The sequence below is a fragment of the Neodiprion fabricii genome, chromosome 3 (genome assembly GCF_021155785.1).
Source record: "Neodiprion fabricii isolate iyNeoFabr1 chromosome 3, iyNeoFabr1.1, whole genome shotgun sequence".
Lineage (NCBI taxonomy): Eukaryota > Metazoa > Arthropoda > Insecta > Hymenoptera > Diprionidae > Neodiprion > Neodiprion fabricii.
In genome coordinates, this window is record NC_060241.1 from 38,298,961 (window position 1) to 38,317,473 (window position 18,513).

General features: G+C 35.3%; 1 protein-coding gene across 3 annotated transcripts in view; it reads left to right on the forward strand.

Moving 5' to 3' along the window:
- The first annotated feature begins 316 nt into the window (after positions 1 to 316).
- The window catches only part of LOC124177928 (ATP-binding cassette sub-family G member 4), a 47,959-nt gene continuing 29,762 nt past the window's right edge, over positions 317 to 18,513 (forward strand). The window contains exon 1 of one of the 3 annotated variants that reach the window (XM_046560898.1): positions 317 to 849. The gene's annotated coding sequence lies outside the window, so the exon portion shown is untranslated. Of the gene's footprint in view, positions 850 to 17,953; positions 18,406 to 18,513 lie in introns of those variants that run through there. The other 2 variants (XM_046560896.1, XM_046560897.1) reach the window with 2 other exon arrangements.

An 18,513-nucleotide genomic window follows, 5' to 3' on the forward strand; every position in this document is an offset into this window, starting at 1 on the left:
GACGTTCGAACCGAATTGTCACATAGCTTATAAAGATAGACCGAGCGCTCTTGTGAGCCGCTTGAAGCAAACATTTAAAGGACAGAAATATGCCGGGTGACTCCTTTCTCTCTCTGACGATATTTGCGGCGGGGATCGCGGCGGTAGAGGAGAACGCGGCGAAATTATGTGCCTATATCTATAGCTGTTCCACTTCCACTGCTCCGTTGTATCCCACCATGACGCTGATTGAAAAGAGAGGGCAATACTCCCGGTATATCGCTGTCCTTTGTGTGTAATTGTCAGTGCCTCTCATAGGAGCGCTCAGTCTATCTTTATAAGTCTATGGTATAAACAGTGCTCGAAAGATGCTACGGAGCGGGCGATATCAGCTGAGCGGGAACGGACTCACGCACGGTTAGATAAACAGCGCATAAAGCTCGACTCAGAGTTTCATACATCGGCGAGGCGATCGGAGGTAGCCGTGTGTAGAACCATTTCTCCGTTCAGAACCGTGCGAGTTGTAGAAAAGAAAAGACAAGAAAAAATAAACGCGACATCGCGATCGTTCCGAGTCGCAACGATGCGACGTGTGTTGATGGAGTAGCGCATTCGTCGCAGGATCGTCGAATAAGAGGTTATTAATATAAATGCCCTAACAGAGAAGGACGAGAAAATAAAAGAAACTCGCCCGAACCGTTACTTACTTCGGGTATTTCAATTCTCCGTCTCCCGTCACGATTCGCGAATGATTTTGCTCGGCGCGTCAGGACGAATAGAGTACCCCTTTTACTCGCGGAGAGACGAGAAAGCTGTAGCGGCCTTTTAATCGACCTGAACCGACCAGATCCTCGTCTCATCTCATCTCCGGTGAGTACGCATTGTGTGTGTTAATTAAGACAATTGACGGTCGTTTCGTCCGTCGCTTTTCAGCTGCGCCGCCGCTTAACCTGAAGTCAGTAATTTGACAGCTACGGGACAGCTGATTGGCCTGTTATCATTTGTCCTTTGATTCTCTTTATATTTTCTTACTCTATGGCTGCTTACTTTTGTCTTTCTTCGTTCCGATCTTACCGACGATTACATTACGTGAAATTGAATAATCGTCGTCGTCGTCGTCGTCTGAAGTAGGAAATGTGTTTTTGTCGTTGTTTTACTATTCGCTAGGGTCACCGCTTTTCTATGTGAACAAAGTGTGGCAAAAAGAATGAAAAATATCGACCATAGTCTGCAATTTTTTTTGTTGATAAAATTCTTCCTACGTTCCTATTCACGCTCGTCTAGTTTGCTGAACGGAGAGAACGGAACAAAACAATAAAATCTCTCGCCTAGAAGCATAGCATGAGAACGTTGAAATTTCTAGGTCACTTGAATGGAAGTCCCGATATACCAATGTACTATCTAGTTTGCAAGAAAAAAAAAAAAAGAGAGAGAACATATTTTACTCTCCGTTATAGAACTGGAATCCAATTTTTTTCTAACAGACTTTTAGTCGATCATCGACAAAATTTCATAAAATAAACCTATAAAATGGTGTACATACATATAACCTCAAGCTTTATTATGAAGCTCTTTGTTTCCTTCACGCCACCTACGCATATCATCATTTTTCATTAATATATCCTGCTCTTCAACCCGTAATAAAAACAACGACTACGTTCGTATACAATATGTATGTACATTATATATACTTCGTGATCGTTGCACCCGCGTTACACGGATTTACGTTATGCTGTTATGCATGCCTATATTCAATACCGTGTGTTATCACGAGCAATCCTCATGTACACACATGCGTATGCACGTGTATATAACGATAAACAAAGAGCTGGGAGCGAGTGCTATCGGATACCTCTCTCTCTCTTTTCTTTTTCTCTCTCTCTCTCTCTTTCTCTCTCTCTTTCTCTCTCTCTCTCTCTCTGCACACAAGTAGTTGACGACACGACGTATGTACGTACATACGCACAAAGTAGGCATGCATTGTACGCAGCTGCATAAGCAAGGAGCACATGCTTAACGGTCAATATTCATTCGAGGTCGTGTTAAAAGACTTTCTTTTTCTGCAGCATATATCCGTAGTGTAAAGGTATAACAGTGCGGCATTTATTTTCTTATTATTTACCGTTACCGCAGCTTGCATACAGTTGAATAGACGGACACTGATACGAAATAACAAAATGCAGTGGAAGAAGTTGCGGGATAATTAATTTATTATGTTTGTTAGATCGATGAAAGGTAAAATTTTGCTATTAATCGCATGTCGGAGGAATCGACAATCGATACAATTGATCAGAAATACGATAATCTTGTACGTTGATACACTTTCTGCTCAACGATGATAATCATTTTTCTATAAAATTGCCGAACCAAATGTCAAACTTGTCTACGATCCTACGAACGGAGAAACAGAGAAAGAAACAAATATAAATATAAAAATAAGGTACTCGGAACCCGGATTTACATGTTAGCAATTTATTGGAACGATTTGATTAGTCTTTTCAAAAAAAACTTGCCAAAGAATATCGTGTAAAGTCAGTTGCGAGGATAAAATCTTACATACATATTATACATACAATAAGAGTGAACTTAGATTTTTTAATTAACTTTTTACGATCTTAGACGGAGTCCGGCCATTTTTTTCAAATTTATACTACACTATGAATATATACTATATGATAATAAAACTCTATTCACGCAAATCATTTACAATCGTTGTCTTTTACTGCGCAAAATCCTGAGGAGACAAAAATTAATCGAAAGAATGTATCGAGAATACTGTTCACGGTGCATAGAAAGACGAATAGAATTTTAATGTCGCAAGAGAAAACGATTTACGAAAATGAATAAATTTTTACGAAATACAAAAATGCAATACGTAGTTACGATTCCGGAGTTAATATACTTGTCGAAAAAAAATTATCATCGGTGAGGATTCTCGAGGACTCGCGATCACCTCGATCGTGAATCAATTATAAATTGAGGAAGTTCGTCGATTTCCGGAAACGGGGTCTTTGGCAGTTTTCGAGGTCGCGGTCGGATCGCTATTCGGATATAATTGCGGGTATAATAATAACGATAATGGCAATAATGATAATAATGATGCTGAGGATAAAGATGAGGATAAGGATGATAAGCTTCGAGAGAGATTGGTGCTAAAACATGCGCGAAATATCTGCGTAATTCGGGTTGATATCCGTTAAGAGATAGCTCACAATTAATCGATCTATCCTTTGGTATTTGATCGTTGAAGAAGTGAGGAATGTAGGCGGTGACAGAAATGTATATAATCATCGAGATACAGTGTTATAAATTATTCATTTATACATGTACATGTATATTCATGAAAATTCACTATACAGAAACGCCACCGACCTCAAATTTTTAATCAACGTTCGTTGGACGATGTTATTTGAACATTTTTAACGACAAGCAAGTTTATAAAAAATACAATCGCGATTGTCATACGTACAAAAAAAGAAATAAAAAAAAAATCTCTAAACAATCATTAATTTGGAATTTTAAATACTATGCAAATTTATCCTGCCAATAAATTGACGGCATATAAAAAACTCAACTTGAATAATATCCAAGCTATTAAGGGGGGAGCCTGCTTTAGAGGCTTCAAAAAACCTATTTTTTTTTTTTTTGCATAAATGTCTTTCCAAACTATCCAAGAATGTGTCCCTAAAATTTCCGACGCAAATTCGAAATATTTTCGGAGTTACGGAAGAAATAGTGAGCAAGCGTCGAGCAGGTATAAGAGCGGTTTTTTGAAGTTTTCAACCAGTTTTTTGAAGAGTCTGAAACAGTTTTTTGAAGTTTTGAACCAGTTTTTTGAAGAGTCTGAAGGGCAACTCTATGGACCAGGAATCGCTGATTAGCATATTAATGCGGTAAGTTCAAGAAAATTACGATTTTTTATATACGAAAACTTTGACGCACGATTTCTCGGTTTTTAATTTTTACGCATTTTCCTAATTGGCGGGAAAGATAGGGAAAAAAATAAACGTCCTATCGAAACAAGACAAATTGCATTGTACTCGGGATTAAATTCTCTTCTAGTTGAACCTAAAAAACCTTAAGAAAGTCGAGATTAACCCACTTTTTAAACAATCTGAAGTGAATTTTTTAATCAAAAAAAAATGAATTTTTTTTTTTAATTTGCGAAAAATTGTTGAATTTTTCACTTTTTGTTGAATTTTCTTGGTTTAACTAGAAGCTATACTATTGAGAAGTGAAAATTTTTTTCGGTTCTTTGTTTCAGATGGAAATTGCGACCTGCACCTTTCCCGCCGCACGACAAATGCACACTCGAGACGCCTCGGTGAAATGCTTGTACCAGGCATAATATGACATATATCTCAATGAAAAAATTTAAGAAGACTGCTGAAATATATAACAATAAAACCTGAAAGTTTCGTTTCGATCGGATATTTCTTTCCTTCCCAAAAAAATCCTTGAAAAAATCGATTTTGCGAAGCCTCTAAAGCAGGCTCCCCCCTTAATTTAAATACAAACTCGTTTTGTCAATTTTGCACTGCCGGTGCGTGCGGTATTAAGGTCATGCAGTACTCCAAACTTTACCGACCGAGCGAACTCACTGTCTTCATATATCAAACAAACAAACGAAGGGGAATGTAGGATCGGAGTGTAGGAAGGAAAAGGGTGAGTTTGCATGACCTTAAGAAGTAATTACGCGAACAAAATATATATATGACGTGAGTTTGTATGTTTGGCTCACAATCAGCCGTTAAACTGGCTTATTATTATCCAGTTGCTATATTTGTGCAAAATTTGTGTCCATTTATTTTCTTCATAGAGTATAAAAAACGAGAAGGATTTTAACAGATCTTGCAACGTTAATGGTAATTCCGTTATACATATGTCATACAAAAGATTTGCACGGTGTAAAAAAAAAAAAAAAAAACAATAAATAAATAAATTCGCAACGTTCAATTTGCGTTGCGTTTGAATTTGATTTTTGATAGGAATAAAATAACGCGTGCGTATGAAATTATTATTGAATTAATTTGCTTAAAGATATTCATTCGTATCTTAAAGGCCGTGTAAAATGCGAAGAATAAACCATAGCTCTTCGTTCTTTGACAATCTTCAATTTATAGATCGATAAGATATAATCCTGGTATAAACGGCCATCCGGACTTTGAAATTAACGTGTGTAAATCACACCTGTGCCCACAGCCGAGATATCTCATCTTCATTGTTAACGAGACGCCTCAATACTAACGTAAATGTGATACTCGATCACGTGTGCTCGATTACTCATCTGCAGCGAAGACACGATGTGTTGTAGGCGTCGTCGTTTTTGTGTAAATGTCGGTACAAGGTCCATTGATAGAATATTAAAACATTGAAAATAGCGGCACGATCAGTTTCCTGAATTCGCTTGATTTTTCAGTTCCGGTAAATTTGTACCTTCTTCAAACCTCGTGAGTGTTACAAAACCTGCGCGATATTTTTGTAATAAATTCAGACGCGTGTAAAATTTTATTACGACCTTAACGACAACTCTGACGCAAAATTTTTATTATATACTTCACCGCTTTGAATTCATTTTCGCCGACAATTTATCCTCGATTGTGTTGAAAAATTATTTCACGAGAAAAAAAAATATACATATATACTATATTATATATATATATTTCAAGATGGCATAATTTCACTGACTATAATCATAGACATGTTAAATAATGAATTGCAATTCCGATCGTTAACGATGAAATTTCAATGCACGTATACTATGTTTGAAAAAAACTTTTCCGTCGTTATTTATAGTTTGTCAATCATTGTACAAGATACCGTCAAATTGAATTTTTCTACTTTTCCTTGCCGATTTTCCACTCACTTCTCCGTCAGCTGTTTTTACTTACGAAATGATTGTAAGTATCGCCGATGGACACCCGCGGATGATAAATTTTTCTTCTTATTCAACATTGCATCACGACGCACGTGGTATTTATATATTGTACATATATGAATAATATTAATTGTAGGTAATTGTAATTCATAGACAGTGCATCAAGGGGGCAAAAAAAACGCGTCGTTTTCTTTTCGTTTCTTTCTTTTTTTACCAAGTTCTTATGCAAGTATGCGATCCTTGTATCCTCCCCTCCCCCCCCCCCCCCCCCCCCCCCCCCATTTAATGCACCTCTTGCGTGCTGACAAGTGTAATTGACAGACCGTAACAGGGAATATATTCTACGCATTTTGTCGTCCTCTTATTATTGTCTTACGTACGAAATTATGCGGGAAGCATTGTATAAATTGACGGGAATCTCGAGGCTGCAAAAATATGCTATGCGGCAGGCAAAGTTAAATAAAAGAAAAAACAAAATTTCCTTCCTCGTCGAACGATGTAACCGAAACTCGTCGATTCGATTTTTTTTTTTTTTTTCTTTGCACCTTTTTCGATAATCGTAAAATCGTTCCCGCAGTCTCTGATTACATCGAAACGTGTTCTATTATACGAAAAATCATTATACATATTCTGTATAATTTGCGACGAAATCGCGATTCGCCGAACCAGTTTCTTTCACTCCTTTTCTAACTCGGTGCAAAAAGTTTTCACATATCATTCGATACCAGCTTTTATATCATGAATATCCATGCGGACTTCGACGGCTTCGACGGAACGTGATGTTTTATTTATTTATTTTTTCTAATAAAAAATTTGCCGATATTCAGAATCGTTAATGTTCACTAAACGCTAAAATTTCAATCAATTTTTATTCGCAAAAAAAAAACGAAGAACATCCTGTAGGTATAATTTTAATTGAATTTATCACATTCAATATGCCTGATACACAATTCGTATCTAGATAAATCATTGTTAATTATGTACATAAACACTGTAATTAAATCTGTTCAAATTCCAATATCAAAGAACCAGTTTTCTCATATATATATATATATATATATATATATATATATATACACACACCCACGTATAGCTATCTGAGAGATGATGATACATTTATGCGGACTTTGCACCGCGCATGCGGCAGCGATAATATGCACTATAAATGTTATCGTCATCGTCGTCACCTCGATTCGACATCGACCTTTATACTCTCGACGATCTGATGTATCGTCATTAGCATTGCCTCGAATATTGCGGACTTGCAAAGACGATAAAAATTCCGACCAGATATAATACAATTTACATCCTTTTTCATCCTACTTTTCTGCTCGTTCGTCCATTTTAACGACAATTGATATACTTATACAATGCAAATATCCACGACGTTGCTATACGACACCAATAAACATTGTTGTACAAATTTATACGTTGCATTAGCAATGTGGTTTAAAATTCCGCGGCGATAGGATCTCATGATCTGAACGCGAGGAATATTCCCGTAATTCATTCTATCTTTCAAAAAATTTCAAATGTTTATTGTTCGTATTCCAGTCGTACAATAGAATCGAATAAAAGTTTACGATATGATAAAGAACAAACAAAAAAAAAAAAAACAAATTAACAAAAAAAAAAAAAGAAAGATCAGAACGAAGCAAGAATCAGTGTGCATCGAAAAGACGCTGACCTGAAAACGGAGTTATCGAAAGAACGAGACTGACGAAATAATTGGCCGGGCGCGGAGGGGGAGGAGGGGATATATGAAAGTATTTGACCAGCTGAGATGAAAGCTGCAAGAATTGATAAATCAAGGGAGGAGGGAGGATGAGGGGAGGGGGAATGATGATTGAAAAAATCGTTTGTGTAATCGGCGTAATCATTTCTCTCCTTTTATACATCTGCTGGACGAAGTGTGCAAATTTCGTCATTACAGGCATACGTACCTAAGTGTAATTTACACATGCCGCGAGATCAACGCAGCTGAGAGCTTTGCAATCTCGAAACGTGCCATTCTATCATATTGACAACAATTAGCCGTGAGTAGGAAAGTTTAAGACCGCGACCAGAGGGTACTTTGTTACGGAATATTGTGAAAGAAATGGTAATTATGTCGATTCGTTGACGAGAAATTATTTAGCAAAAATTAGAAGGACCGAAATTTTGAATTTTCAGAGTTGACGTTGAAATTGAAAATACGAATTTATACACAAATACTAAACACGTAACAACAATATCTAGAATCTCTATGATTCTATACGTACATTATCGTGACGAGTTCGGACGATTCTACACTTTGGCTTTCTGTTATTCTGACCATTAAATTTTTTAATTCCGTATATTAAATATGCATTAGCTTATCTTAAATTTCGATATCGTGGCTTGGGCATTCTTGCATCGATTTCTACATTGTTACATCCGTCATCCGAATCGCATTATCGGATTATCATTTTGAACCGTCGGTTTAATGGTTTTTAAATTTTTGGAAATCACATCTGCAACGTGACGAATCAAATCAATCATCTGTATGCCGGCCTCTTGCACAATATTCTGTACAGATAGACGCATAAAAAACGTAAATCACATTTCAGGACGGTATATCACCTACGTATGTATTTACTTACACCTTATACTCGCGTCTTTGCGCAACCGTAATTTTAATCTATCCGATTACCTTATACCCACAATTATACATACTTACTATAACCGAAAAACGAGACTCGACTCGATTCCTCTTTCAAAATCCTAAGTCGCGCAATTTCTCGCTAAAATTTAAGACCGCACTCTCTCTCTGTCTCTCTCTCTCCTTCATTATTATTGTTGTTGTTACACACGGTCAAGGTTTCTTAATTTCTGATAATATTTTATAACAATAAGTATACGTATACATTCACTTTACCGTTATATATTTTCGTTACGTGTTTTTTATTTTTTTTTTCTTCCATTCTGTCTCTGCTCTCCGAAAATATTTCGAACCACTGAAAACAAAATTAATCAATAATAAACCTAACGATTTACGTAAAAGAAAATTATTATACTCAGGTGTTAAACGTGGTTTTATTTGTGCAGACTGTAATTATACGCAAAACATCATATATATATACATACGTGAAAGAAGAAACTTTCATATTAACACTGACCGAATTATGAAAATTTTCGCATTTTCAATTATTACATGTATATCTCTGTACAAGTAATGTTTCATTGATTAATTGAAGACGAATTATTGTCGCGAATTTTTATCGAAATAATTAATCTTGAACTTTTCTACCTTTGTCTTTTTATTCCCAATTTTTTCTTTCCTCTTTTTCTTTCAACACAAGTATAATCGTACGTATTTAAGCGACCTACGTGACTGACTGTATTTCCATGAAAAGTTTCAGGCCATTGCGTAGATTTTTATTTCTTATAATATGTGTTTTATTACACATCATATTATTATGATATGTAGATACGCATGCGTTTATAACGAGTCTGTATTATAGGTATGCGAAGGACCTTTGTTTTGAAGACGACTATCACGTGCGTACTCAATATATATACACATATTTGAGATCATTGACACGGAAATCATACACTCATACGTACACATATATATTCCACAATATTTTAATCTGTCAATACTGCTTCAAGTTTCTTGCTTGTTTCTTTACGTTGGTTTCTTCATTTCTTTTCATTCTCATGTAAGCGTATCACTAATTGTTATTTTTGCTTCTTACTCTTTCATTTTGCGTCTTTTGCGTTTGCATTTGCGTTTTGAGAAATTGAACTCGGCTGTGAAATATAATTGATCCTGATTGAAAAAAGGAAATCATCGGACAAACAAAACAACGAATCATGTTCCATGCATTTTTCATTTTCGTTTCTATAGTACTACGTACCCCGGTGTATAACTGAAATTATGAAAATTTAATGATTATTTCCTTGAATTTTTTTTTTTTTTTTGCATCCACATAACTCATAATTTTTATTTTATGACTATGAATGATCGTTTCTATGCCGTTTTTATTTTTATTTACATATTATACAGATTATACACGTATAACAATCAACGTATCCTATACACAGATATGAATTAAAAAAAATTCTTGCTGTTAATATTGTACTATACCTGCAATATATTGTGAGAAAAATTTCGACCATTTTTATCCGAAGGAAAATAAAAGGCATTGGCAACGGAAAGAAAAAAATGGATTTAAAATCAAATTCGTTCGAACGATGCCTGTACAATAATAATAATAATAATAATAATAACAATAATAGATGAGTGACCGAAGCGTAAAGCGGCAGAAAAAAATTAGTTTGTAACTCACGCAATATAGGAAAAGGGGAAAAAATATTGTCTGAATAATTATCGCAATAAGTTAACTAACGCATATATGTATGTATACATGCGCGTGTACCTTGTATACCATACAATACACCTGAACAATGTTAATACAATATAAGGATAGATAATTTTCATATTTATACATACCTTGTATAAAATTTCTATAACTTGTACGCGGAAATAAATTTTTCTCTTACACGCGATCGATTTTAAATATGTATTATACGCGTAATATTTTTTTGCATTTTATTTATCGTCGATCATCTCTTCACGTCCGTATTTTATAAACGACACCACCGTCTATCGTCGCGCCGTGTGTTTAATCGTTATTCCGTGTTAGTTGACGCGAGGATAAATTTGAATATCCGAAGTTCACCTACGGTCACCAATCGAAACGAGCGACGGTCGTTCAGGTATTTAACAAAGCCTTGAAACGTACGGACGAATTATACTTTTTGCCGATTACGTCTCTGACTTGTTTGGCAGAATTTTTCTGCCGACGATCGGACGTCGAATTTATTTTATTTAATCAATCTCTTTTTCAACAATTAATCGTGAAATTGTAAAAATAAAAAGAATCATACGAATTATTCGGCATTATTTTTCGCTGTTATCCACCGATTTTCTTATTATTATTATTATTATTATTATTATTATTATTATTGTTTCATTGTTCATTATGTCTTTCATTGTTATTCTCAATACTTTTCACGTTACAACTCGTCAATTTTCCTTCTTTTTTTTTCCCCCCCCCATTTTCTATCTCACGCATAAGCTGTTTTCGCTTCGTCACGATTCTACGTTTCTGACAAATCAAAGATAAGAGCTTTGAAGAAGGTTTAATTTTTTTGCGAGAAATTTAGCATAATTGAAAAGGTGATGAAAAAAAAAAAGTAGAGTAATTTATTTTCCTTGCCTTTTGGCAGCGATTCTTTGTTTTTTTTTTTGTTTTTTTTTCCCGCTACGCGATTCGACGCACGCCTCAAGTGCGAATCGTGATGTAATTTCTCTCCACGTGACGCAGGAATTGTTCGTTTCTAGTTTCGAGGTTCTTTTTTATCCTCTTTCGCGCGTCAATTGTCATTTCCTGCATACGTGCAACGGCTGAACCGATGCTAATCAAAAATCGCCAAGATATATTTAGCAGGTGAAAACGTCATCGTTCCGTCAATCCGATTTATGGATCATGCCACGGGATCAATTGTATTATACCCACTTCCTAATCGAGTCGATATTTATGTATATTTATGTTGATCGTTCATTGAAGAATAGAAACAATTCTATCTTCGTCGATGACGATACGTTTATTTATTGGTATAATTTTTTTTTTTTTTTTTTTTTTTCTCCACGACCTTCCGTGAAGAAAAATCTTACACGAAGAAATTTATTATTATTCACTTGCTTCCGTTGTTTACCGATTTATTTAAAAAACTTGATTTCATCGAAAAAAAAAGAAAAAAAAAAACATTCAAGGACAGTATAATCAATCATTCGGTCAAACTTACACGCGTTATATAATTTTAAATTAAGAGACGATTTTTGTTATTCTATCGTATCAAAAATCTTGGAAATCGTCGTGAAAATTTTACACCTGTAAAGCAACGTATCAATTCAATTATCGTAGGTAAATATATATATATATATACACATATGTGTAAGCATAAATAAATTACGTGGCACATTTTCTTCTCGTGAAAGATTCCGAACGAAAGTATTATAATTAAATCTCGCCAAGTCGTCTCAATTTTGCAATTCTGCAATTTGTATGCAATTTCGCTTCAGGAGAAACGTAAATTGAGAAAATTTACAAACTGTACGATATAACAACAGTTAGGCGAGACTAAAATTGGGTGAATAGTTTTAATCAAATTCTAATGACCAGGGAATTTATTAAATGTATGATTTATCATAAACGTTGAAGAATTTGTACTGCGAATTAAAAATTTTTCTATTACAGTTGTACAGTTAATCGTAGAGGGTTTTTTTTTTTTTTTTTTTTTTTTTGAATAAATGTATGTTATACTAACGAGCTGGTTGAAAAAAAAAAAAAAAAATTCATCGCAAGTGCCGACGAGTCGAATAATCGAACACCATCGTTTGTGAAATGACACTATAATTTTCCCACGTGCAGCATCGTTTCAGTAAATATATAAATTATTATAATTCGCCGGCAGCGTGTGTTTAACCGTCACAAACGCGAACGCACACGTATACCTTTGCACACTCGCGTCTCTGCGTTATACCTAAATTCATTTGGGTCAAGAGAACGTGTCCGAGTTACTTCACAAATCGCGTCAATCACTTGCAAACAAAATATAGATATATGTTTATTTATATACATATATAGCGGACCAAAGTTATTAAATCGTGACATTTTACGCTTCGCCGCCTTTCGTAACTTACATTTTGCATCAGAGTTTTCATTCGGGCTGATCGTACTTATGACTTCAAGTGTTACACGGTCTGTAACATGCTTCTGCGTACAGGATTATTCAAAGATGCGTGCTGCAAGCTTTTCCTTCTTTTTTTATTTTCCCCCTTTTTTTTTTTTAATCTTTTTTGAAAAATTCCCCAGAAAATTTCGCGGGATTTTCTTTAATCCAGTTCCTTCCACTTTTATTACAACGTTCGTTGATCCAAGCACGAATTAACGGTGATCAAAAATAATCGATCATTCTTTCCCGATTAATCGATTAATTTTCAAACTCGATTAATCGACTGATTCGATTATTTTTCCTCGCAATCTGTTTTTCACTCCCATACAATAAGTGAAACATGAACGAATATTTTTACATGAAATTGAAAAATATTTCAATGAGACTGTAAATTATCATGAGACTTTGTCGCCATTAGGACTGGATACTGAAATTCATGATTTCAAATACACCTTTTCAAAAAAAATACAAAACAATCGTTAACCGATTAATTTTTACCGATTCAATCGAGTCGCGTTCGATTATTCTTCTGGCCGCGATTAATCGATGCATCGATTATCCGTAGCTTCGTTGCAATCACAGATTTATACCTCCGGAACCATTTAATTTTTTTACATATGTAATAAATAGATGTCATGTAGATACACGCGATATTTACAGAATTTTCTGTATAATACGCATACGTATGTATTTATACAATTCTCTTTTATTCCGCCGACTCCATATGAGTCTGTAATCTATTTATTTGCAGTCTCACGATTAATGATTGAAGCATTATTATTCTTTCATTGCTGTTGCGTATCTTACCTGCGAGTCGAATTGCGAACCGTGACGAACTTGCAGTAATAAGGGTATTCTATCATGTTATTATACCGCTATTAACCGTCGATAATTGCAGATGAACAACGTTCAAATAATTCCTATAAATATATCGGTTTTTAATACATGTATTATATATATTCTCAAGTGCAGGAGACGCTAGCAAAATTGAAAATAAATAATCGGGAAAGGCTGAAACACAAGCTTGAAACAAAAAATGCGGATACACGTGTTTGCAAATTAATGTAAATTAACAACATACCGGCCCGATAAGTCGCTTAAATAACCGAAAATTATACAGTCTGCACATTCTTGAAATTTCATGGTCGAGATATGAGGTCGTGTTGTGCTACGTTTCGCTCATATGTTTAAAACTGCTTTTGTATTATAATAATAAGTTTCGATTCTTTATTATTGAACATCGATCGATTTCCTTCTTTTTTTCTTTTTTTGATTTTCATACGATCAAAGTCACAAATTCTCTTAACCGAAATTGGATCGACTATAATTTTATTTACTTGGCATGATTTTTTTCCACCCCGAATAACATATATCATCATTGTCTTCAGATTCTTTTCACCCTGATCATAACACGCGTCTTCGGTAAATTCTGAATTTTTTCAAAACAATTGTCAAAGAATGTGGAATCGCAAAACGTTCAGGAATTCAACGTTGAATCGTCAGTTTAAAGAATTGTCAAAAATTATACCGAAAATTGATATAAAAACGTGCATGTTTGCAAAGTTATACGACATAACAATATAATCGTTTTATTTTATTTATTTATTTATTTATTTTTTTTCTTCTATCGCGTTACGACTATTGTATCTTTTTTCGAACCGTGTCGAGGATCTGATAAGAGATACTAAATTTGCATTCTAAGATCATTCGTCTAGCTTACGATTATCGCGTAATGTACGCAGCAACGACGCTCCAACTTCACAGATAAACGCGAATAGAATATAATAGATGTACACACATGCCTTATTATACCGACGATTTTTTCCAACGTCCAAGAACCTTTGATCCACGTGCCAACGCAACGTCACGCGTAACGCACGCTTGATCGGTAATAAATTCAATAATTTCTGCGGCAGGAAAAAGTGGGGCGACAAACGGAGCTCGAAATTTCAACTTGACGAGGATCTTTGCACTTGACTGCGCAGCGTTTTCCATTATCACGTGTAAACAATGATAATTGTATCTGTTGAGTATCCATCGGTCAGCGCAATAAAGCTTTTCTCATTTCGTTTCATTCCATTCCATTTCATTTCACGAGGCTGAAGTAAGTAACCTCAGCGTAACGAAACATTGAGGGAAAAAATTACTATTTTCCAATTTTCTAGTGACTTTGAAGCGGTTAAGTTTTCAAAATACATAATCTACCGCATTTCATAGATTCCCAAAGAAATGAAGCTACGGGCTTTTTGAGACGTCGATCGTTAGAATAACGTTACTAACTTCAGCCTCGTTTCATTTCACTAAATTTCCTTTCATCTTATACCTGCACACACAAGTAGAAGAATCGCTTCAACATTTTCAATTTTCAATTTTTACTTCATATTTTATTCCAACTCTTAATTTTCTAACTAGCCTTGTTCACCAACAGTTTTAATTATTCAATTTTCTGCATTCCCAAGAACCCTCCAGAGAATCTTAATTGACGGTATGCTCAAAAAAAAGAAAAAAAAACGCGACGAACTTAACAGAAGTTTCTTTGTATGATGAAAAAGATTTAATTTTAATACATTTCACCTGCGCAGCTCCAGTGATACGCCTGATTAGTATTAATTAGCATCAAGATATTCGAGTATCGAAATTTTGAAATTAAATAAAAGAAAGTGACGAAAAAACAAAATTAAAAAACTTGAAAGTCTTGCGGAATTTAAAGAGAACATTTTTTCATCAACGTACGTATATTATGTAGATCGCACGTCGACATCGGAATCCGATTAAGAATAATCTACCCGAAACGTCAGTTCTGGTCATTCGCCTTTCACCTCGCGTCTTCTTGCAACATTGCTGCAACCTCGACTTGCTAACATATCATCCTTCGCCGACACTAAAATGCGCAAGGATTATGGGTGAAATTTTTTTTTTTTTCAAGTATATACAAAAAAATTCAACCTCGGTTATCACGTGAATCCTGTTTCCGGTGAACTCTTCCCGATCAATCGCGTTAGGTATTCCACAAAAAAAAAAAGACAATAGTAGAAAAAAAGACACAAAGAGTGAGGGATAAAAAATACGCGAATGAAAAAGTTCCGCGCTAATTTTAATCTTGTATGCATATATATTTTATATTTCCGTATCCAGTCGCGTAATTTCCGAGTGATCGACGATATTCTCGTTGTTGTTGTTATTATTATCGGTGTATATTATTATAATGTCAGCCGACACGAGACACGAGTTTCGGGGCATAAATTGGCAACCGGTTCGTATCTATAATATATATGACACGCGTGACTCGGAAGCGGAAATTTAATTTATAATAACAACCTTGGTTAATGTCAGTGTCAGCGGCTTGGAAAACCGATTAGAACCGGCTACGGTATCGTCGGTGTACGTGACGCTTGTTGCAGGTGTATAAATAAATAAATAAATAGTAAAAAGAAAAAAGAAACTAAAAGGATAACGCTCATGGAATGATCGCACACGTCGATTCGGCGCGTCGTCGACAAAAGTGGTGGGTGTTGTTGGCGTGAGAGCGAAAGAAAAAATAAAAAAAAAGAAAGAAAGAAAGAAAGAAAGAAAGAAAAAGTACGTACGAGATTTTACACCGAAAACGAACCCGATACAATCGAGTTAAATTTAATCGAGTCAAAGTTTAACGAGCAACGGGTGAAATTTCTACGACAAACACGGCGAAACGAAATTATTTTTATTGTATGTGATGATTTTTTTTTTTTTCCAAATGTACCTTTTACCCGCACGTGATAATCTCAAATTGACACGCGTCGAGATTAGAAATGTGACTGTAAGCGACGATAACGAATAGTTACAATTAGTATCGCCGACATTTCGATATCTGTACGCGTGTACAACACAAGATACGGAGAAACTATACCACTTGATAAAAACGTCTGTGGATAGGTATGAAATTTTTTACCGCGTAATTATACCTAAAAATTTATTTTACAAAAAAATTGAAATTTATTGCCGAATTATAATCGATACTTAAGATTTTCGAAAATATGTCTGACGATTTTTCTCGTTCTTAGCAGACCGAGAGAAAACGAAACAAAAACGAATGGAAAAAAATAAATAAATCAGCAAACTTACGCTCGCGTTAACTCAACCGAGAATCGCAAGTATGAAATATACGAGTCCGGTTGCGTTACGTAAGAATTCCAACAATCGCGTGAGTCACAATTTTGCAAAGAATTGCATACTCTGCTAGAAAAGGTATATACAGTTCTGGGATTAGCGTGGCAAAATTGTCCCGGTACATGGATTGAATTCCATTGTCCCGCAGCTGATTGTTGGGAAACTAAAATAAACTACGATAATTTAGAGGATAATAACTATACGGTACAAACGTTGATTGCGGAAAATAAAATAAAATGCCGTGTACCTTATTCGCCGGGCTGGCAGGTTAAGCGGTTAAGAAAAAACGACGACTGGCAAACGCGTTGTAAAGAAATCCATGAAAATTCATTGACAATTATCGGCAACTTTATTAGCCGTTGCAACAAGGTGGGTAAACTTTGTTTTCAGAGGTGCTGATCCTTTTGCTTGTGCAACAACAGCTGCAGCATAGATTCTCGACGTTTAACCTCAATATAGACACCGGGTGTAGATAATAGTTAATTAGATACAGGAGAAGAAAAAAATATCGCCGTTATCGAGAGTTATCTCATCACTCATATGCACGTACACATATATATATATAAATATATATATTTGCAACACTTGTAAGACTCTCGAACCTTGGACCGACTTTCGGATTCTATTGTTCTTTAACGTCGATGCGACGAAGAAGCGTCCGATTCGTGATTGAGTCGATGAGAAATAAGATTAACCAAAAGAAGAAAAAAAAGAAACAAGTTAAAAAATGCAAAATCAAAACTGCATATTCACCGCAGACATATTATATGTGTAATAAAATCAATCCTTGAAAGATTTGTTCCAAAAATTTTCATCCGTCACGAGACGAGAGGAAGAGAAATGAGAAACGTGTCTGTTTGTGTTTTTTTGCTTATTTTTGTTATAAATAATTTTATTCCTTAGTACCATTCCGTTTGCAAAAAAAAAAAAAAAACAAAAAATTTATCAAAAGAAGACAAAAAAAAAAAAAAAAAAAAAACAAAGGCAAAAACGAAACCCGTCCCGTATGCCATTAATTCTGAATAATTATTACACTCTCTGCGGTTGGTTCGCCGACTGTACGATCCGTGCGCGTGTGTGTGTGTGTAAGAAACGATTTTGAAGAAGCCGTAAATGGTGGGAGAAGTCGCAGAAGTAGGCATCGATGGGAGATACGAGACGGGCGTGATAGCATCGCTGAGCAAATTGATCGGTAGAGCTGTTAGTAAGGCTCGAGACGCGGTTGAACGAGGTGGCCGATTCGTGAAGCTCTCGAGATTCGCGGCTGAAGCCCCCGTTGCGGGAAGATAGCGAGCGGAGTTGCGTTTTCGACCATATCTCGACCGTAAATTGGTCGATTGTGCATCGCGCCGAATCCTGCGGGTGTGAAAATCTTGCGTGCCGGTGTTTTCGATAGATTTATATTCTTACCTGAGAAGTATCACGCATATGTATTTATGTGTGTAAAAATCTGCAGTGAAAATTGGTCGCAGAAGTCATGAGTAAATGAGGATATTTTAAGTTTCAATGAAAATTAGCCGCGAAAGTGTTGGCAGTTAATTTACTCGGTGCTCGAATTTGAATTTGTGAATTTTTTTTTTTCGGTCTTGATGAGACTTTTTATACACGCAAACACTTCAACGCCGTGATTCGTTCAGAATGTAAGATTCCGCTTGATGTATTCGTTATATTGTTTCGTAAATTATTATATGTGTCATGTGTAATTGGCATAAAATAAGGTTAATCATATTTTTGGCTAAGATAATCAG